Here is a 24,293-nt window from a genome sequence, read left to right as displayed (position 1 = left end):
TCCCCCATGCCTTTGCTCATGCTGTTTCATCTTCTCGAAGGACCCTCCCTCCTTGCTTCCACTTATCACTGCCTACTTCATGGCCCGGCCCACGCTCCATCTCTTCCATGATGCCAGGTCCTCGACACAGCCCCTGACACCAAGTAAGCGCTCAATAAATGCAAGATTTTGTGACTTTACTATTATTAACATTTATACATCTCTTTTCTCAGGTGGCTCCCTAATTCTTTGAAGTATATTTTCTTTACAATTAAGTTGAAAGTTTCTTGAAAACCAAAAATATGTTGGGCTTCCTATGCAAAGGCAGTATAGTTCATAGAGTTTTAACAGCAGACCGACCTGGGTTGGACTGTTATCTGCCTGTTTTCTACTGATGTTTCAAGTTATTTCACCCATATAGACTAGCCCATAATACATGCTAAATCCATTGTCACTAGAATGATTACAGCCATTTACCTGGTGTCTGTATCATGCTTGCCCAATCACATCAATGCCAAAATAGAATCGAATCCATGGAAGGTGTTCAGCTAACTCTTATTGCAAGTTGATTAGGAGGTCCATATTGTCATACATTCTATCAAATATACTTTAAATGTCATTTTGAACGTGCATGTGTGTATGTGTGTGTGTGTGTGTATGTGTGTTTTCATTCATTTAACTAAGAAACACTCTTCCTTCTTTGCTTTTAAGTGGGTTAGTAACTCTTCTCAGTTTGGAACTAGCCAAAGGATCAATCTTGACCCAGTTGCTAGGAAACCCCCGTCTTTGGAGCAGAAGTTAAGAATCAATTTCCTCATGCTTTAAAGAACATGTATTTAAGTAAATTACTTCCTCAGAAATATTGATTCATTCCAAAAGCATTTAAATAATATGGAAAACAAGAGGATTTTTTATGTGGAAGCTGTATCTTGACAGTAAAGTAGATGTGCACTTAAGAAAATATATTTACACAGATAATCTCCATCTTGTTCAAAAGAGAAAATAGACTTTAACGTAGCAATAGGTCTATTTATGTAATGAATTCTCATGGGCTGTTGCATAAATAATGATTCCTGAATTGTGTGAATGTTTGTGTATGAAAACTGCCTTTGTGAACTTTCATAAGACTTTTGTTCTGTGATTACATCAAAAACTGAATTTACATTAGCAAATGAAGCATTGCGAAGACGTTTTCTGATGGAAACATCATAACCAGAAGCACGTTTTCTCAAAAGATGCTTTTTGCTTCAGTGTGCTAACGGCCTCAACGTCTTGCAAAGGATTCTCTTGGTCAGCAACTGGCTTCCCAAGCATTCTCGGCCATCAGTGAGCCCTGCTCCAGGGAGGGACGCCAGCCAGCCTGTGAAATGTTTCTGCAAGAACTTTTGGCTGCCTTAACCGCCTAAAGCAAATGTTTGTTTGCTGCAGTACACGAATCAAATGCTTTTGTGTGAAAACACTTGCTAGAGAAACAAATGTTTGTTTTGGTAATCGACATTTGGACTGTTGGAACATTACCACTTAAGATATTGGTTTGAGAAATATACATTTAATTTAGAAAGCACCAGTTAGGATCAAGCATGTGACACAAATCTAGGCTGTAAGGAAATGAGGTTGAAATCGGACCCAAAATTTTCACTTCCCCTTGTCAGTTCTGACTAGGAAAATGGTGCCTTGTTTTACATGTTGCTGCATAACGTTACTGAGTAACAGCATAAAAGAAAAAAGTGACTTGCTTCCTTCTAGAAGTGTATAACTTATAAATTATCAAAGATAGCTGCACGAGTGCATTTATCTAGTATTAATATTTAAATGCCATTTTCCTATTGAATGTACCACATGCTCCATATTAATGTTTTAGATTAGACTTAGTACAAATTGATGTTTCCTAAGTGGAAGATTTCTCCTCACAGTTCACTTTTGATTATCCATGCTAACTGGCAGGAGGAAAGGTACAGATACTCCAAAATAGTAGGAAATACAGAAATAAGCTTTGGCTTCGGAGAGCATTAAATTTTTTAGTAGCAGAAAGAAACTAATTACATTTTAAAGGAGAGATGTTCCGAAGGGAGGTTGGCAGCAAGAGGGTCATTTATGTATTAAGTATATTTGAACATAGATAATCTATAAGTAGAAAATTAAACTACTGTACTGATGTAAAGGCTGAAAGCTAGAGCAAAAAAAAAAGTGTTTTAATTAAAACATTTTATTTTTTTCCTGTACATTTCAAACCAGTGTCCCCAGCCTTTTTGGCACCAGGGACTGGTTTCATGGAAGACAATTTTTCAACGGACTGGGGAGTGGGGTCAGCTTGAGGATGATTCAAGCACGTTACATTTATTGTGAACTTTATTTCTATTATAATTACATTGTCACTTGCCATTCACTGATAGGGTTTTGATATGAGTCTGCAAGCAACTGATTTATTATGGTCTCTGTGCAGCAAACCTCTCTGCTAATGATCATCTGTATTTTCAGGCTCTCCCCAGTGCTAGCATCACCACCTCAGCTCCACTGCAGATAATCATGCATTAGATTTTCATAAGGAGCACACAACCTAGATCCCTCGCATGCGCAGTTTACAGTAATGTGCATGCTCCTGTGAGAATCTAATGCCACTGCTGATCTGACAGGGGGTGGAGCTTGGGTGGTGATGCGAGTGATGGGGAGCGGCTGTAAATACAGATGAAGCTTCCCTCGCTCACTTGCTGCTCACCTCCTGCTGCGCAGCCCGATTCCTAACAGGCCAAGGACCAGTACCGGTCTGTGGCCCGGGCTTTGGGGACTGCAGTTTTAAACTATATTTTCAGTTTGATGAAAGCCAGGAGTATATGTAAATGTATTTGATTTTTTACCATTATGCTTGAGTTTTTCTCTTTTGTGAAAATAAACTGCAGGATCCAGCTTTAACTGAAAATTTATGAGTTGAAACCTATAATCAAATCACTGTGTACTTAATAATACAATAAAACTATAGCTCAAATTCTTTGTTGCTGGCCTTAGTCCTACGTGATCTTCAGCTTAAAAAATTATATTTTGAAATAGAAAAGGAAGCCAGTATCAGTTTGGAATAGACAAATGGAAGGATTATTCATTAGAACATTAAGAAACATGATTTTGTATCCTGAATCCACCCATTACTAACTGTTTCCATTTGTAAATTTTATTCTTCTGTTGAGAAAGATAAGTGCTATAATGCATGTATATTTGAAGTAGTACTTTGAGCTCCCCAGAACTTAATAATTCAAAGTATTACAGTAAATTCCCATTTATTCTGAATCCAAACTACCAGAAAGCTGAAATAATGAGAATTTTTTGTGCAATTTATGAAATGGTAATGTCCCCAGAGCATTACAAGATTCTAAATTCTTTTGAACAGTCACAGAAAGATTAAATTTTGTTCAGCATAATTTTGTGGTAAGAATGTTTGATAGAGTTCTAATTCTTTGAAGATAGTAATTAATCCATGTATAGCCTATGGTAATTCTTTTTAACTTAAATATAGAAATAGTATCTTTGCATTTCCAGGAAACTTTGGCTTTGTATTTCTAGCTAATCAGACCCTAAAATGTATATAGCACATCATAAACCTTACAGAGTTTGATAACAGATCACACGTGTCCTACTTAGCTATAAATGATTCAGCGTGGTTGCAAGTAAAAGCAGCCCGCTCAAGCTGGCTAAAGGAAAAGATAATATTAAGCTTTATGACAGTGGGCTCTTTCATAGAACCGAAGCTGGTCTTTAGGCATAAACTAGAACAAGGGATTGGAGGTCTGTGGGAAATCCTGGAAATTTATGCATTTCTGTCGCTCCTCTCTACCCCTTTTTGTATATCTGCTTTATTTTCTTCTCAGTCTGCAAACCAACTTCTCCTTTTGTTCTCTACACTAGGTGGAAAGTTGACCCTTTACAGTAACTTACATTATGTATTATGGGGTCAGGCATTGGATAGACACCAACACTCTTTCGGACTGGCTTGAATTATAAGAGGAAAATAAGATGGAGTCCAAATCCATGCCCCACACCCCTATCCATCAACCCCTCTATCCCTCAATCCACTGATCCAGGGAAGAGGATAAGGACCACAGCCTGGGTAAATCAACGAGACGGAGGACAGTTACTAGAGAAAAGGCTCAGTGTGAGCTGGGAGACTGACACCAACAGTTCTCAAACTTTTTGGTTTCAGAATCCCCTTGTAGTCTTAACAATAATTGGGGACCCCAAAAAGCATTTGTTTATGTGGGTTATAGCTATCACATTAGAAATTAAAGTTGAGAAATTTAAAACTATTTAATTTTTATTTCATTAAAATAACAAATTCATTATATAATGTTGATAATATTTTTATTAAAAATAACTATATTTTCCAAAATAAAATGACATTAGTGAAAAAAAGTAGCATTGCTTTACATTTTTGCAAATCTCTTTAATGTCTGACCTGATAAGAGGTGGATTCTCATATCTGCTTTTTCATTTGATCTGTTGTAATATGTTACTTTGGCTGAAGTATATGTAGAAAACTGGCATTACACAGATATGTATTTGGGAAAGGAAGGGGTATTTGAGTAGCCTTTTCATATAATTGTAGATACTCTTTTTTAATACTACACCAAAACCTGACAAGTGATAGCTGCAATGTGGAATCTGAATTCATATCAATGATCATTTTGTACTGTTACAATAGTATCTATCAATTAGATGAGAGAAAGAAATAAAAGGTATCCAAATTGGAAAGGAAAAAATCAAATTATCCTTGTTTGTGGATGATATGATCTTATATCTAGAGAAGGCTAAAGACTCTACAAAAAAAAACTATTAGAACTGATAAACAAATTCAGTAAAGTTGCAGGATGCAAAAGCAACATAAAAAATCAGTAGCATTTCTATATGCCAACGGTAAACCATCTGAAAAAGAAACTAAGAAAGTAATCCTATCTACAATAGCTACAAATAAAACACCTAAGAATAAACTTAACCAAAGAAGTGAAAGATCTCTATAATGAAAACTATAAAATGCTCATGAAAGAAATTGAAGAGGACACACAAAAAGGGAAAGATATACCATGCTTGTGGGTTGGAAGAAACAAAATTGTTAAAATGTCCACACTACCCAAAGCAATCTACAGATTCAATGCAATCCCCATCAAAATACCGAGGATGTTCTTCACGGAAATAGAAAAAAATAACCCTAAAATTTATATGGAACCACAAAAGACCCAGAATAACTACAGCCATCCTGAGCAAAAAGAACAAAACTGGAGGTATCCTGAAATTTTACTCAGGCATGATTATATCATGCATTGGCCATTTGGAAAATATTGGTTGACTTAGTTATATAAATTTTCCAAATGTTGATACATTTCATTATGTAATATAAAAAATCAAATTTTCTAATATCACTACCAATTCTTCAGAAGAGGCTTTTTGAGGAAGCTGTCACATGCAAGGTGACAGATACAAGTTTTCTAAAGTTCTCATTTTCACTGGAAAGCTTAAATTTTAGCATTGGCAACAAATACTGTCAATCGTATGTCTTGTATGTCTGACTTCATTCATTTTTTGAGAAAACATCTGCCAAATATCTAAGTCTAAATAGCCATAATTTGTCTGTCAGTTGTTCTTTCCAGTAAAAATGATGTTCGATTGGAAAAAAAAAAAGAGGCTAGTCGAGCTACAACTCAAGCAACCACACAAGCGCTTTTCCTTGAGACAATTATTATACTTTGGTAGACAGAAGAAGTGCTTTATATATACTTCCTCTTTCATCACACAAAATATTAAAAACATATGTAATCAATGGTCAATGGTTAATAAAATTAATAATTTTTGACTGCTCCATCAAGGATATTAAATGAAACTGTCTTTTTTTTTCCCCCCTGTGAATGCACAGTGGTGAAGCATTTAATGACTACTAATACAGCCTGGAGTTCCTGCTAAGGCACCATTCATCATAGCCTTTTTACCATCAGTGCAAATGTCAACACAGCAAAAAAAGCAAATATCTTTTTAGTGTTATGATAAAAATACTTAATAGTTTTGCCTTCTCAGATTGCCAAAAGGGTCTCAGAGACATCCCTCAGGTCCCCCTGCCACTGGGATCTGTGGATCACATTTTGATAACCAGTGTTACTAATATATACTAACCTGCTAAATAGACATCCACTGAAATCACTGAGCAATTTGGGAAAATTTAGTATTTTGGTATATTATCTTCTTGACAAAAAAGAAAATATACAACCATATTAAATGGGAAAACAACATATTTAAAAATTATAAATAAATTATACCTTTTTAGTGATCAGTTCTGGGGAGAATTTAAGGACTCAGACTGATACAGTTGGTAAATAGCCTCAGAGCTCTTTAGAACAATAAATGCTGTGGTTTCTGTTTGATGGATTACTTCGCAGGAACTGAGAGGGCCCTGCAAATGAGCCATGTGGTATGGCAATTTTCCAAATCACATAAAATTAAAAATGCAAGGAAATCCTTAATTCTTAAGTTACCACAAACAGGTTTGTGAATTAAAACAATAACAATAAAAACAGTAACACAAAACTAAATTTCAAAGCAGGCAGTTAACACATCCAGCAGTAGTCCCCAACCTTTTTGGCACCAGGGACTGGTTTCATGGCAGACAATTTTTCCACGGACTGGGATTGGGGGATGGTTTCAGGATGATTCAAGTACATTATATTTATTGTGCAGTCAAACCTCTCTACTAATGATAATCTGTATTTGCAGCTGATCCCCATTGCAAACATCACTGCCTCAGCTCCACCTCGGATCATCAGGCATTAGGTTCTCATAAGGAGCACACAACCTAGATCCCTCACATGCACAGTTTACAGTAGGGTTTGCGCTCCTATGAGAATCTAATGCTGCTGCTCTGACAGGAAGCAGAGCTCAGGTGGTGACTGGAGGGATGGGGAGCGGCTGTAAATACAGATGAAGCTTCTCTAGCTTGCCTGCTGCTCACCTCCTGCTGTGCAGGCACTGCAGACATACAGTATTGATTCGAAATCACCACTATAAATCTACTAAGACTCACAGATTCAGGGTTACAGAAAGAGTGGCTTAATTCAAGCTCAAGCATTTACTAGCTGTATAACTGAGTAAGGCACCTCTTTGACCTCAGTTTTCACATGTGGAAAATGGGAGTAATTGTCCATGCCTCATAGTATTGTTGTATTGCATGAGATAATATATTTAAAGTTTTAAAAAATACCTGGCATATAGTAGATATTCAAAATATGTTACTTCTATGAAAGTTTTAGAAGGTAGGCAGTGATATAGCAGAGAAATCCCATAGCTTGTCTAAGAAGATGGCCTTTACTATACAACCACTAAAACAACAGAGTTATAATTTAAAAGTCAACAAAGGTGATAAATGAAGTAATTTTAAAAACTCAGTTAATCCAAAAGAAGACAGAAAAAGGGGAAAAGGGGAACAATAAACTGATAAGACAAATAGAAAACAAATAGCAAGATGATAGATTTAAACCTAATCATATCAATAATCATATTACACATAAATCATCTAAACAACTTAATTAAAAAGCAAGACCTTAACTGCATAATGCCTATAAGAAACTTGTTTAAATATAAAGAACAAATAGGGTAAATGTAAAAGAATGAAAAGATATATACTATGGTATCACTAATCAAAAGAAAGCTATAGAGGCCATATTAATATCAGGGGAAGTAGATTGCAGGGCAAAGAATGGTGCCAAGGAGAAAGAAGGTCATTTCACAATGATAAAGGGATCAGTTCATCAGGAGGACATAAAAATCATAAACATTTATCAACCTAATAACAGATTGTCAAAATACATGAAATAAAAATTGATAGAACTGCAAAGAGAAATAAACAAATCCACAATTAGAGTTAGAGATTTTAATACTTCTTTCAGTTGAGTAAACAGGTAGATAAAAAATCAGTAGGTAGAAAGAAGACTTGAAGAACACAATCTGCCAACTGGACTTAATTGACATGTATAGAACACTCCAGCTAGTAACAGCAGAACAGGCATTCTTTGCAAAAATATTTACCGAGAGAGACCACATTCTGGGTCATAAAACAAATTGGAATACATTAAAAGAATTTAATCATATAAAGTATGTTCTTTGACACAGTAATATTAAGTTACAAATCAATACCAGAAAGATCTTTAGAAAATCTCCAAAGTTTAGAAATTAAATAACACTCTTCTGAATAACTCATGATAAAAGAAAGAATAAAAAGGAAAATTAAAAAATATTTTGAACTTAATGAAAATGAAAACACAGCATATTAAAATTTGTAGGATGCTGCTAAAGCTGTTCTTATAGCAGACTTGAAGTACTAAATGCCTATAGCTGATAGGAAGAGCAGACTCAAATCAGTGACTTCAGGTTCCATCTTAAGAAATTAGAAAATGAAGAACAAATGAAATCCAAAGTAAACAGAAGAAGGGAAATAACAGAGATGAAGTAGGAATCAGTGATCTTTGAAAACAAGCAATAAAAAAATCAATAAAATAAAATCTTATTTTTTGAGGTTAACAAAATAAGTCTCTAGCCAGACTGATCAGGAAAATGTAAGAGAAGAAACAAATGATGAATATCAGGAATTAGAAAGGTGACATCACTATAGTATCTACAAACGTTAAAAAGATAATAAATAAATATTACGATGTTATATGAATAAATTTGAAAACCCAAATGAAATGCATAAATTCCTTGAAAGACATAAACTACCAAGATTTTTCCAAGAAGAAATAAATAACTTAAGTAGCCCTATATCTATTAAAGAAATTAAATTTTTCATTTAAAATTTTCAAATAAAGAAAAATCCAGGCCCAGATGGCTTTACTAGTGAACTCTATGGAACATTTAAGGAAGAAATAATACTAATTTTATGCAAACTTTTCCAGGAAATTGAAGAGGATGAAGTGCTTCCCAACTCATTCTTTGAGACCAGCATTAACGTGATTCCAAAATATCAAAAAGACATTGCAAAGAAAGAAACTACAGACAAATATTCCTCATGAATATATATAAGAACTGAAGAAAATCAACAAGAAAAAAACAACCCCATTAAAAAGAGGGCAAAAGACATGAACAGAAGCATTTCAAAAGAAGATAGACAAATGGCCAATAAACATATGAAAAAATACTCAACATCACTAATCATCAAGAAAATACAAATTAAAACCACAATAAGATATCACCTTACCCCTGACAGAAGTGGGGAACCTGTAGCCTTCTGATTTCAAGATTGTTCTTTTTTAAGCAACAAAGGAGGCAAGAAAAGCTTCATCTTTCTCTGCCGCACCTCTTTTAATAAAAAGATTTATACTGTAAATTTGGATTCAGTCAAAAGGCTGCCCTTAAGGACCTACAAGGTCACATGTGGCCTTAAGACTGCAGGTTCTGCACTCCTGGAACAGATGTTGGCATGGTTGTAGAGAAAAAGGGTCCCTTATACTGTTAGTGGAACTGCAAAATTAGTACAACCTCTAGGGAAAACAATATAGAAGTTGTTCAAAGAACTAAAAGTAGACCCACCATTTGATCCGGCAATCCCACTACTGGGTATCAACCCAAAGGAGAAAAAGTCATTTTATCAAAAAAACACCTGCACTTGAATGTTTATTGCAGCACAATTCACAATTGCAAAGATGTGGGATCAACCCAAGTGCCCATCAATTCATGAGTGTATTGATAAAATGTGGTATATGTACACCATGGAGTACTACTCAGCCATAAAATGGATGAATTAATACCATTTGCAACAATTTGGATGGAATTGGAGACCATTATTCTAAGTAAAGTATCACAAGAATGGAAAAACAAACACTACATGTGTTCCCTATTAAACTGGAACTATCCGATGAGCACACATGAGCACAGAGGAATTTAAAACTTAGTGGAAATGAAACCTGGGAGGAGGGAGGAAGGAAGGGGCAAAAACCTACCTAATGGGTACAATGAACACTATTTGGGTGATAAACACATTTATAGCTGTGACTCAAGCATTGCAAAAGCGATCCATGTAACCAAAAACATTTGTACCCCCTTAGTACTTTGAAATTTAAAAAAAGATCAATAGGGCCGGGCGCGGTGGCTCACGCCTGTAATCCTAGCACTCTGGGAGGCCGAGGCGGGTGGATCGCTCAAGGTCAGGAGTTCGAGACCAGCCTGAACAAGAGTGAGATCCCCGTCTCTACCAAAAAATAGAAAGAAATTATCCGGACAACTAAAAATATATATAGAGAGAAAAAATTAGCCGGGCATGGTGGCACATGCCTGTAGTCCCAGCTACTCGGGAGGCTGAGGCAGAAGGATTGCTTGAGCCCAGGAGTTTGAGGTTGCTGTGAGCTAGGCTGATGCCACGGCACTCACTCTAGCCAGGGCAACAGAGTGAGACTCTGTCTCAAAAAAAAAAAAAAAAAAGATCAATAGAACAAATTAGGGGGTGTTTGAATCAAAATACTTCTCACATGTACATGAACAACTGATTCTCTATAAAAGTGCAAAGGCAATTCGGTGAACAGAGTGTAGTCTTTTAAATAAATGGTGCTGGAGTAATTGGATATTCATATGTAAAACTATAAGATTTTAGAAGAAAACCTATGAGAAATCTCAGTGACCTTGGGTTAGGCAAAGATTTCTTAGATATGACACCAAAACCATGATCATGAAATAAAAAATAAGATAAAAAATAAATATGATAGCGATGAATTTGACCTTATCAAAATTAAAAGCACTGGTCAGAGAATGAACAGATAAGCCAGAGTTTGGGAGAAAATACTTGCAAACCACATATTTGATAAAGGGCTTGAATCCAGAATAGATAAAGAACTTTTGAAACATAATAATAGGGAAAAAATCCAATTGTAAAAACAGGCAAAAAGACTTGACCAGATATATAATCAAAGAAGACATATCAATGGCAAAAAAAATCATATGAAAAGATGTTCTACATTTTTAATCATCAGGAGAATGGAAATTGGACCCTCAATGAGATACTGCTACCTACCCATTAGAATGGCTAAAATTAAAAAGACTGGCCACCACTAGACATGTATCCTGGAACTGAACAATTAAGCAAATGGATGGTGGATGTGGGAGCCAGGTTTCTCACTGTTCTAGTGAGAGGTTACAGATGGTCAAGGGATAGTGGCCTGACTGATCAATGCTTTAACAGGTTAGAGTTGGAGACTTCAGTTTGTACTTGTGTTTTGTTTAATTTAGCGACAGATGGCTACAGATACAAAAATTTATAGTTATGAATATTTGCATATTAGTATATACCCATACATTTTCTTCTGTCCACAGAGAAGGCTAGAAGCAATGAAACCCCAGTAAAAGAAGCACACTGAACTACCAGATCTTGGTTTCTAATACCATTCTCTAATAAAAGAAACCAGGACTCTTTGCAGAAATGGCTGATTCTAGGATTGGAGCAGGAAGTATATAAGAGAAGCCTGGAGCATCTTGTAGTACCGGAAAATAAGGAAGTGCTCAAACAAAAACACAATGATGGAGGTATGTCAAGGGAACTGAAAGCTCTCACCTGTCGGATGCAGTGTTAGTCAGGTTCCTCCACTCTGAAGTTACTCTTTCTTTCCTCCTTTCCATAACGTACTCTTTGAAAGGAAGTCACCTTGCAAAACTCTGGCTTAAGAAATAGGGAGTTATGATTCACCTCCTGGAGAGTAGAGTATCTATATAAATTTTTTGGAATTATTCTCCTTTTTTATTTACTTATTCAATCATTTATTTATATCAGTATGAATTCACAGATAGTTATTTTATACTTTGTGTTATAATCCAATACTACTTTATTTTGTTGCTCAAATGGTTACAGCTTTGGCCACTGGGGGTACTTTCTGGTGCAACAAGATGTTCCAGAATCATCTTGTGCCTTCCTTATCCCAGCACTAGAGTCAGTCATTTCTATAAGGATCTCTGGTTTCTTTTTACTGGAGAATAGTATTTAGAACCAAGATCTGGGGATGAGGCATGTTCATTGCTACTGGTATAATATTATTTCTAGATCTTCTCAGTGGACAGAGCTAGTATATAGATGTATATGTAACAAAAATGAGTTCATAGTGATACTTTCAATTCCAATCCCACACTACAGGGTATATTCTAGTCTTCCTCTTTCCATGCTTGTAAGTCCCATCCTCAACAGTGAGAAACCTGGATCCCATTATCCTCAACAGACTTATTCATTTGTAAAGCCTAGAGCGCGTGGAAGATAGTTTCAGAATTGCTAGTCCGATCACTGCAATGGAATACAACAATGCAGCGCTTAAAGATAATGAAAGTGTTTACTTTGGGCGAGTTGTGTTATCTCTTCAAGCCTGAATTTCCTCATCTATAACAAATGGGAATAATGATGATATCTACCACACTGGGTTTTTGCGAGGATTAAATAGGCTATTGTATGGTGGCTGCTATAGTTGGGATGTTCATCCCTCCAAATCTTATGTTGAAATTTGAACCTAATATTGGAGGTGGGGCCTAACGGGAGGTGTTTGGCTCATGGAGGTGGATCCTTTATGAAAGAGTAATGCCCTCCCCAGAGGGGGCACAGTGAGTGAGTTCTCACTCAATTGGTTCCCTGGAGAGCTAGTTGTTAAAGTCTGCACCTCCCCCTACCCTTGCTTCTTCTCTCACCAAGTGATCTTTGTGCAAGCTCCCCTTCACCTTCCACCAAGAGCAGAAACAATCTGAGGCCCTCACCAGAAGCTGAGCAGATGCGGGCACCATGCTTCTTGTACAGCCTGCAGAACCGTGAGCCAAATAAACCTTTTTTTAAAAAAATAAATTACCCAGCCTCAAGTATTCCTTTACAGCAACACTAAACAGACTAAGACAGTGGCTTAGTAAGTATTCAATAAATAGAAGCTAATTGTTGTATATACCTTTAGGGAAACCTGTTTAAGATATTATATAGAGTGAAAAAAGGAAAGAACAAAATAGAACAAACCTTAAGGCCTCACCTGTGCCTAGACATTTTCTAACTGCTACCAAAGGAATTGTTAACAGTGGGGTAAAATTGAGATTCTTTTCGTTGCACAATTTTCTATGTTGTTTAAAAATTTTACCATGTGCCTATGCTACCTTTATATTTAAAAAGACAAACTTCACCTTAAAAGATTATTAGGCTTATTAAAAAGTTGATTTAATAGCTTTAAAAAGAAGTTTGAAGGCAATGTCTGTGAAACAGGATTTCCTGAGATACATCAGTAAGTGTCCTCCATGTCCTGGCCAGCCTGGGAATCTGGCCCTGCAGGCGGCTTGCCCATGGCCACTAATTTTTCTTCTCACTGCCATAGTTAGGTTCCATATCATATTTTTTCATGGCATTGGAAAGAAACATGGATCCACTAGTAATGTTCTCTATATTATGTTCTCTCTCTCTTTTATTCATATATTCATTCATTCAACAGATGATTACTGAGCACCTACCTTGTTCTGAGCAGTATGGTAGGTACTGGGGATGAAGCAGGCAACAAAACCAGTAAATCCTTGTCATCATGGGGCTTACCTTCTATTATGGGAATGTTTCAAGATTCTGCTGCTGCTTTAATGAACTATCCTCAAACATACTGTCTTCAAACAACAACCTTTTATTTCCTTACAATTGTATTAGTCAGGAATTCAGTCTGTATCATTTACTTGACTCCATTCAGCTGATGGTAGTGATAGGTTAGAGATTAAAGAAGGCTTTATTCACATGTCTGGAGCTTTGGGACTCCTCCATGTGGCCTCTCGTCACCTGGCTAGTTTGGGCTTCCTTACAGCATGGTTGTCTCAGGGTAGCAGCTCTTCTTCTTTCTGGTGGCAATTGACTTCCAAGAGGAAGCATTCCAAGCATGGAAGGCCGAGGCCCAGATTCAGGTGGGGGCAAAATAGAGACTCCATTTCTTGATGGGGCAGCATGTGGAATCACAGCTAATGTAGTCATCTTTAGAAACATAATCCTTAAGGTAATTAAAAAGATAAATGGAAGTGAATTCTAAGGAGAAAACTAAGGCAGGGAAGGGCATAGAAAGTGTGAGTTTGGGGATGGAGTTGCAATTTTAAGAAGAGATGCTAGGGAAAGACTCATTGAGAAAGTTACATTGAAATCAAGACTTGAATGAAATGAGAATAATTAGGGCAAGAGCATTCCAGACAGAGGAAACAGCAAGTGCAAAGGCCTTGAGGCAGGAGCATAAAGTCCAATATATTTGGCGCAAGGAGAGTGAGGGGGTCTCAATAGCAGGAGATTAAGTTATAGAGGTAAGGGTAGAGTGTTATAGGTTAACAAGTAGAGTTTTATAGGTCACTACAAGGACTGACTTTGGCTTTTACTCTGAATTAAATGGAGAGCCTTTGAATGGTTTTTGAACATGAACAATATATAATCTGACTTACGTTTTCACAGGATCCCTCTGTCTGCTATCATGAATATAGACAATAAAAAGCTAAGCAGAAGTAGGGAGACCAGTTAGAAGGCTATTGTAATAACCCAGGCAAGAGATAATGGTGGCTTGGAATAGGGTGGAAGCAAGGGAGATGGTGATAAGTGGTTGGATTCTAGAGATATTTGAACATATACCCAACAATATTTGCTGATGAATTGGACACATGGTGTTCAGGATACAGGAGCGCCAAAGATGACTTCAAGGTTTTTGAACCTACCAACTGGAAGGATGCAGTTGGTGCTTACTAGATGAAGAAAACTGTGAGAAGATCAGAATTGGGAGAGAATAGTAGAAGAGCATGTTAAGTTTGAAATGACTGTAAAATTTCTAAGTGTAGCTATTTAATAGGCTGGAACATATACAGTAAGTCCTCACTTAATGCATTGTCTATAGGTTCTTGGAAATTGCAACTTTAAGTGAAACAACATATAACAAACACAGTTTTATCACAGGCTAATAGATATAAATAAGAGTTAAGTTCCTGTGGCATATTTCTGTTCACAAAAACGTTACCAAACTTCTAAATAAGGACCAAAACACTTCTGATATTGAACGTTGTAAGAAATGTGAGCTGTACATGCATTTAAGAAAGATGAATAAGAATAAGTGAGATAATTACTTGCCTGCTTGTTCCAGTTCAGGGTCTCGGGTGCTCAGAGCCTCTCCCTGCAGCAGGGTGCGAGGCAGGAACCCGCCCTGGACAGGATGCCATCCCATCACAGGGTGCGCTCACACACATACCCATGCTCACTCAGACAGGGACCATTCAGACACACCAGTGAATCTGGCCTGCACATCGGTGGGATGTAGGAGGAAACCAGAGCACCCAGAGAAAACCCACGCAGACATGTGAGAATGTGCGAACTCCACAAATACCACGGCCCCAGCAAGCGATGCTTTTTCTCATCAACGTTATAATTAAATGATATTGAATGAAACGAACAAAATTGAACAAAATGACATTATTCAAGGACCTGCTGTAACTGCGTGTGTGTATGTATACACACACACACAAACACACTTTTAAATGCATAGAAATTTTTGGAAATACACATTGAAAACTGTTAACAGTGATTATCCCTGGGTAATGGGAATCTTTGAAAAGCGGCACTAGGATGTGAGGGGAAGGAGTAATACATATGTTTTTGTTCGTTTTTACATTTAATGCCTTTCCGTAACATGTTACAGAAAGGCATTAAATGTATGTATATATGTATGTATGCATGTATGTATGTATTACCATGTCCTGTATTACTTTTATGACTAAAAATTACTTAAAATTGATGTGGCTGATGAAATAAAGCAAGTTACCACAAATAAAAGTCTTATTAGGAAAGCCCACATTGGACCAGGGGTTTACAATGTCCCTTCAAGGTCTGATGCTGATTTCTACGCCTCGGAGTTAACGGCTAAGTCTTACTGTCACTTCCTCCACAGGCTTCCGTGAAATTTGGTGTGTGAACAGCCTAAAGCATTCGCCTCATCTTGAAAACAGTACTGGGAGCTCTCAGTGCCTAACTATCTCACAGGAAATTTGCGGTTGGCGAGATAAGGTGTTCAAAAACTTTGAGTTACCACAAAGACAGGTGCTCATGTAGGCAGAATATTATGAGTCCTGGAATATTAAAAGACGTAGTAAAAAAAAGCCGTTTCTGTCTTTTGATCACATAGGCATTTTGATACTCTTGAACTATTACTCTTCATTTAGTCGGCTGTGGAATGAAGTGTTTCTCCCCAAACAGTATTAATTTTAGCATTTTTGTTCATGCCTTCTGTCAAACAAGATTTCCTCAGCCTTTGATTTTTATCAAGATTTACTTGACTTTAGTCTTCAAAGCATTTAATTCAAAGTTCACTCTATCAGTGGGTGGATTAGTTGAGTAACTGAAATACCAGTGTTGAATGCCATAATAGTTTGTTGTAATATTTCTCTTCACAGGAGATATACTTACCAAAGTCATGTACTAATGAACAATGGAGTGACGACTATCCAAATAGCAGACATCTTTAAAAGAAAGTTACTGGTAAACGCCAAATGGAAAATAAACAATGGCAGTTCTACAAAATGCTCATTCAGTGACTCTTAAATATTCTTCTAAGGCCATTATTACATGTCAGGTACTGTATTGGGTGCTAGGAATACAAGACTACACATGGCTTGTCCTTCATGAAGCTTATATTCTGCTAGAGAAATGTCACACTGTATTTTAAATTTTGCTTAACTGTTCTAATGAAGTATTTGAGATGCTACGTGAAGAGGAATTTGGAGGCTGCTGGCAGTATGAGTTTCTGGAGATTATGTATTTGATTACTATTATATTGAAAAAAGTAATCACCTTTAGTCCCACAAATGTCAGAAGAAAACCAGAAAGTCACCACCAATTAGAATAACAAAGGGCAGTCAGTGGAAAAGGTTGCAAGTTTCAGGAAAAATGAGTTGTCTCAATGTGTAAGAAAACCTTTCTTAGAACTGGAATTACAAGAAATGGGCTGAACTTGCTAAAAAAAACCTTTAAAAAATCATGTGAAATAGAGGCTGGATATTCATGGATATTATGGGTTGAGGAGGGTGGTTTCTGCCTATGAAAAGAGGTTGAAGTAAATTACCTTTGAGGTTCCTTTTTAGTCTAAGGATCTTATAATAAGCACTGCAATTATGAAATTACATTTTCTCTAGAGAAAGATTTCTCAACAACCAAATACACCCTAGATGCTAATATTCTATTTATATTTTATAATTATTGAACAATGATCTCAAACAAGAGATGAGTAAAGAAAACAAACAGGCCTTGTTAATTACTAAAGAGAAAAGTATAGCTTTTACCAGACATTCTTTTGCCTAAGGCTTAGTTAGAATTTTACCATTCACTGGAAAAACATCCGTCAAATTTAATGGGTACACAACAAATTGGGTGACTCTGGGGCCCCTGCCACTGTCCCCATCCCCAACTCTTTCCCATTGCTTCTGCAGCCCTGTTCTAACTAATTTGCCACCCAAATTTCTGATTTCAGTACCAACTTCAGATGACTCTCCTCTCATCTTATGGCAGCTTAACTTGCCACTTCTCGTTTCTTTAATTTATCAAAAATAAGACAGCAAAAAAGTCCCACAACAACCAAAAACAAAACACCTCATATTTTTGATTGGCAGAACCTCCAAGTTGACTGGTACTCAGGCATTCAGTCAGTCCCAAGCTAATGAACGTTTGGTTGCATCAGTACCTCCAGCTCTGATTCAAAGAATACTTTTGGCAAAGACATTGACTTACTTTCAAATTGTGGTGAGACATCAAAGGAGCAAGTTCTTGTTTGGGTTCCTTTAGGAAGAGGCCAGGTTAACTTAACATCTGAATTCATGGCACAGCTACACATGACCACTGACTCCTCACAATGTCTGGGGTTGGGACCATAATAGCTATGATAACGAACATTTATTGAAAACTTACTGTCTTCTTGGAATTTTACAGATAGTTTTATGTACCATCTTCCATTAAATCCTTGCAATGATAAGCTGATGAAAGTCCCATCGACATCTCACAGCGTCCCGGACTTAGCAGAGTTCAGTCGATGGGCTGAAGGCCGGTGAGTGGAGGTGGCAGAGCTGGGACTCAAACCCGGGATGGTGGCACTGTGATCGCTGCAGACTGGAAAATGTGGCTAAGGGAGGGAGCTGGACCCTCAGACCTTGTCCTTTCTCCACTGCATGCCTGACTCCCCTGCCTTGGGGCTCTCACTCCCACTTATTCTTAACCTGTAGGCTTTTATTATCTTGTTTTGTTTTACATTAGGGAAGTTTTCTATAATTCAGCTGAAGTTTCTACTTAGTGCATTCAGATAGCGTGAGAAGTTCCAAAAAAACTTCTTGTCTCTGTATCTATGTGGTTAAATTCTGCTAAAGGACTAGTTAAATGAGCAATTTACTAGAAATGGGATTGATGAAGAAACCTTATCTTGATTTGAAGGACCAAATAGGGAGACTTTGCAACATGGAGGAAGACAGAACATAGTGAACATCTTTGCATTCTTCCAACTTTGAAACAGAGGTTGGAGCAATAGGGAAAGTAGCTATCTGCCCCTTGAAAGATGTGTGATTAAAGGAGACATGTTCTCTCTTTGACTTGTGGTCCCAGGAATCAGCTGAGGGCTAATTAGTGGCGAATTAGGCCTCTAGGCATCAAAGATTTTGGTGCCCTCCTTCCTCCACCCTATATAATTAAAAAACAATATATTACCAGCTCATGAAATATAAATCTTACACATGTGCTGACATTAGGATTTTTTTTTTCTTATTGATAAATCTCTTTCCAGTGTGTGTTTTGTTGGATTGAGCATTGTCTACTATGTAATCCAGTCAAAGTAAGGTTCTAGAAGGCCAATTAACTACAACAAGGAAAAAGCTCAAAAGCTTCTAAATGGAATGGCTAGCAGTACTTCACTAAGACTAATCAAGTGACACATTCAACCTGCAGTTTTCAAACTGTTCTGGGAAATGCTAACAGAGAAGCTCCGTACAGAACGCTGGGCAGGGGTTGGGGAGGAAGCCAGACGGGGGTGCCGAGTGGACCTGCCCCTTCCCCACTCTAGAGTATTTCCACTTGGATCTGTCTTATGTATTAAAGGCTTGTGTAAGATTTTGTTGGAAATACAGATCTGCTGGTAAAACAAAGGTGCAGTATTATACAAGGGATATTTTAGGGCTGGTTACTGGTCAGAAAAACATTTGTTTTTTTCTGACATGAACTAAACCCTGTGAGTCAATGTGACTAATTCATAGTCTCTGTGAGTACAAGGACTAGCCTTCATCCTCCATCTTCGGATACCAGGCAGCTAGCAGAGTCCTGCATATGACAGGGACCAGCAAAGTGTTGGTGGAGTGCATTTTTCCCCCAAATATTTTATTAATGGTACAAGTTACTGACTGCTTCCCAGCAAGTTTGTGGCAGAAAAATCACTATTTTCACTTGTATTGATAAGATTTGCAGTACATTTAGTCCCATAGTTTCTTGTTCTCCACTCTAAACATTTTATTTCAGTTATTGATTTGGGTTGTAATCAGTATAAAGTGGAATCGTATCTCCAAAGTTTTACTGAACTTACTTTCTTGGACTGCTTAGCCACGTGACACAGCAAAGGCGCTGGAGCATACCAGGCACACGACACATCCTAATTTCCCAGAGAAACTCTGAGGGGCTGATTCGGAGAAGATGGCAGCATTGTTCTCATAAACTGACTTATTTAAGAAACAATTTTGGCATCACAAATTACAAAAAAAAAAAAAAAAGTCAAATTTCCATCCGAGGGAAGCAGGAATCATAGACTCTATTCCAAGCCCTTGGACGCACGTAAATGACGTTTGCCCCAGGCCCCCGAAGTTTCCTCCCTTCAATCTGTTCACCCCTCTGTCACCCTTCACAACCCTTCAGGCCTCTCCTTCCCTCTTGTGTACTAAAAAGAGAATTTGATAAACTCAGTCATGCTGTCTCAGGTGGATGCAATTGAATGTGTCACCCTCCCCTTGCAAGAAAGCTGGCAGGTAAGAAAAATCGAGCTAATAGTGTCACGTTAGAGACCTGGATATATATATGTGAGAAATTTTTAAGAAATTTAAAAATAAAGCCAGGGGAGGTTTGATCCTCTCAGCATCTTTATATTGACAAAGCATGTCTAAAAAATGGCCCCTGCCCTTTGTGAATTTAATATATAGTGGTAGCATTTTCAGGCTGCTTTTTTTCTTCTCGACAATTCAATGAGGATGCTCCCCGATACTATTTGTAGCTATCTCTGCCCTTACTACTTACTCTCATAGAGAATCAGTCAAAGATGTGATCTGGATGTACAAAGCCCATTTGGCAAATTTCTTCAGCCTATCACATAAAAGGCAAACCTTCGCCTGACATTCCAGGCCTTCCATGGTAAGACCACATCTGCCTCATTAACGGTATTTCTCACTAATTCCTAACCATATGCAACTAAACCATTTCAAGTTCATGGGTATACGCTATATTTTCACATTTTATGTGGTGGAAATAAATTACCCAAAACTTAGTGGTTAAAACAATAAGCATTTATTATCCTATTATCAGTTACTGTGGGTTAAGAATTTAGGAACAGCTTAGCTGAGTGGTTCTGGCTTGAAATTTTTCAGGAGGTTGCAGTCATGCCTAGACTTGAGGATCTGCCTCCAAAGTGTCTCACTAGCAAGTTGGGACAGGTATTGGTGGGAGGACTCAATTTCTCTCCACATGGGTTTCTCCCAGGACTATTTGAGTATAACTGCTGGATTCCCCAAAGTCAGTGATCCAAGAGAGACAGGTAGGTGTGAGCTATCTTTTTATGACCCAGCCTCATGTGTCACATGGTATCACTTCCACCATATTCTCTGTGTTAGAAGTGAATCACTAAATCCAGCCCATGTTTAGGAGGAGGAGAATTAGGCTCCATCTCTGCAGGGAAGAATGTCAAGAATTTGTGAACACATTTTAACCCACCATAATGCTCCTGCCCCTTTGCTCATTCTGTTCCTTCTGCTGAAAATGCCCTCTCCCCTATAGCGTAGTACAATCCTACATGCCTTTCAAGACCCAGTTCAACTGTCACTTCCCCCAAAAAGTCTTCCCAAATGCCTCCTAAGAGCTTTCCTTTCTTTGTATTCCCATTATATTTTCTACATTTTTTACTGCATTTATTGCTTTTTATCTTAGGTGATACGTACACACATATTCCAAGCCAGGGTTTATCAGCTTTGGCACTACTGATGTTTTGGGCTGGATTCTTTGGTGTGGGGAAGCTGTCCAGTGTATAAGATGTTCAGCAGCATCCCTGGTCTCTTCCAACTGGATGTGAGCAGCACCTTCCACCCCCAGTGTGATGATCAAAAATGTCTCTGGATGTTATCAAATGTTCTGTGGTGGGCAAAGATGATCCCTGGTTGAGATCCATAGTTCTAAGCAATTAAGGTGTGTGATTCATTTTGTATCCCCAAGTCACTACTCTAAAAGACTATTCTAACATGCTAGAAGAACAGACTTTATTCTTTCCTTCTTCATGTTGCGAAGGACACTTGAGTTGTCCTGTCCAACTTTCCCTTCTTTTCTTCTTTTTCAGCTTAAACTAACTTCTGTTGCCTTCTATCTAAAGAAATGTAATTAACAAAGACCAACTCATCCTTCAAGGCCTGGATCAAATACCACTTCTTCCAGTTCTCCCAGATGTCCTCAGAAAAAATTTATCTTTTCCTCCCCATTATGTTTTGATTAGTGCTTTCCACAGCCTGGTAGTACAGTCAGGTTTATATATACCCAAATGCTCCCTCAACCCAGGAAACAGGCTCATGCCCAGAATAGAATGGGCCAGATCTAATTGTGAATTTTCATTTGTGGCTTTAATGCAAACGTATATACAAAGTGACCACATTACCAGGGAAAAAGATTTTGGAGGCCAGTCTAGTAAAACTTGCTCTCGATGCTTTTTTGCTATTTCACATTTGTTAGAGGCTGTTGGCACACTGAGGAGGATGAGAGGGTTCAGTCTGGATGACGACCGATCAGATTCAAATCCCATTTTTACCACTTACTGTGAGGCCTTGGGAAAGTTACTTAATTATTCTGTGCCTCCAACTCAATGGTTCCTTGCCCTATGAATATGATGGGATATTACATCCAAGATTACATTACATGCAAAAGGATTTTCCATATGTAATTAAGGTTATTAATCAGTTGACCTTGAATTAGTCAAAAGAAAGATTGTCCTGGTGGACACCCCTCAACCAATCACTTTTAAAAAGCAAAGCATTTTCTCCAACTGGTAGCAGATGAAAAAGTCAGGAGATTTGAAGCACAAGGAGGATTTGATATACTCTTGCTGGCCTTGAAGATTGAAGGAGCCACATGCAAGGACTGGAGATAGGTCTCCAGGAGCTCAGAGTGACCCCCTAATCAACAGCTAGTCCTATAAGCATATGAACTGAGCACAAAGTGCCTAGTAGGTGTGACAGGTTGGAGCAGGGTTGTAACAGTTTCTGTAAACTGTGGAAAGTGGTTTGGATTTTTACTCTGCTACTGTTGGCAGCACTTAAAAAAAATCCTTTAAAACTAATTGAAAATACCTGGATTGAAAAATCTACTGTAGTACATGTATGAATATGTATGTGTGTATGGATGTATGTAATATCTACAGTTTTATATTTTATATATATAAAATGTTTTAATATTTCAGGTAAATGGATTATTCCTCTTAATACTTTTTTTCTCCCCTTTAATATAAAATTGTAAAATTGTTACAACTGATTAAGTTAAAACATGTTTATTAAGTTCGACAAAAAAGCGTCTACTTACAAAATGATTTTTTTTCTTTTGAGTAGACAAAAATCTTTTGATATAAGACACAGAAAAGTATCCATCTTCAACAAAATTTATTTTGATATCTTGAAACATGCTTATGACATAGCATAATTATGTACATACAAGATCTTTTCAATTTACCTCTCCTTTAGTAGTTACATTAAGAGATTACTGTATCTCTCAAAAGCAAACTGCTGCAATTTAAAATACAATTTTCAGTAAGATCTGGGATGATTTTTCCTAATTACCAAACATGTCAGGATTGGTATTTTCTCCTATACTCAGATAAAGAAAAATGTGTGTTAATATTTCTGCAACAGTTTTTTTTTGTTCATTGAACCTATAGGTACACTTTGTTTATGTAAGCACATTGATTAGCAGGCCTTTCTCTTTTAGAGAAAGGGAAGCTATTTTCTTAAAAAATTAAATGTTTCTGATCATACTACAGATTTAGAAATAAAATGTTGAAATAATATAATTGAGCCAGGATTGCTCACTCCTCTCTCCCCCTTCCCTGCGGTGCTCCATGGGAATAAATTAAGTACTGAGGGCGGTGCATTAAAATCAGGGAGTCTCCCTGTGGCTAACAGCAACTGAATATCCTGGGTACCTAATTTATTATCAGAGTGACTCATGCTCTGGGAAAATTCTGGACCACTAAACTAAAAGTAAGATTACATCAATGGATTTTTAAAAGAGTATACTTTAAGAAAGATTATATGCAAACATTTTAATAAACATTAATTATACCAAGGCTATCAGAATGTTAGTTTTATAATAATTACCACCAGCTACTAGACATGTCTTTCTCTGATTAAACTGATTCTACCACACTGTCTACTTCTCTTGGTTTAGCCCACAGGAGGGACCCTAACAAAAGAAGTTTGAAAATGTCTTCGTGAATCAGTTCTTTTAATGTACAGAAGTTTTAATCACATGACTCAGGCTTCCTTATCAAATACTTTTGTTACTTAAAAAAAAATATGTCCATGATATAATAGTCTATTTTAATCCAGAAGTTTGACCTACATTTAATTAAAAAATAAAAATTACAATGTCAATTATATGAATATGTCAGAAAACAACACATCCTAATGTGTTTTCAAATGAAATCTTGTCTTTTAAAAACTCAAATGGTCATATCTTTCCCAGCGTTAACTAAGAACATGCATGGTCCAAAATAAACAGTTTTCATGTCACTATTATTAGCAATGAAGCAGTTATACATAAGGATGTAAACATTTAAAGATAATATGCCTTTGAAATGTAGGTGCAAAATGTCAACTCTATCTATATTACAGTTTAAGACTAATAGAACAGTGAAGATAACTACTAGAAGAATATAAATGGTTATCAGTTAAAGTTTAGTTACTGCTCAGTGTTTCACTGTAAAAAGACAATGAGTTTTGATAAATTTGGACCACAGGAACAGATATTTTTCCTGAAAAAGTACTTCTCTTCTTGGTCATGGTATAGCACTCTATCTCTAGCTACTATGGTTGTACCT

Source organism: Propithecus coquereli, unplaced genomic scaffold (assembly GCF_000956105.1).
Source record: "Propithecus coquereli isolate 6110/MARCELLA unplaced genomic scaffold, Pcoq_1.0 Scaffold115, whole genome shotgun sequence".
Classification (NCBI taxonomy): Eukaryota; Metazoa; Chordata; class Mammalia; order Primates; family Indriidae; genus Propithecus; species Propithecus coquereli.
Note: the sequence above shows the minus strand (reverse complement) of the source record.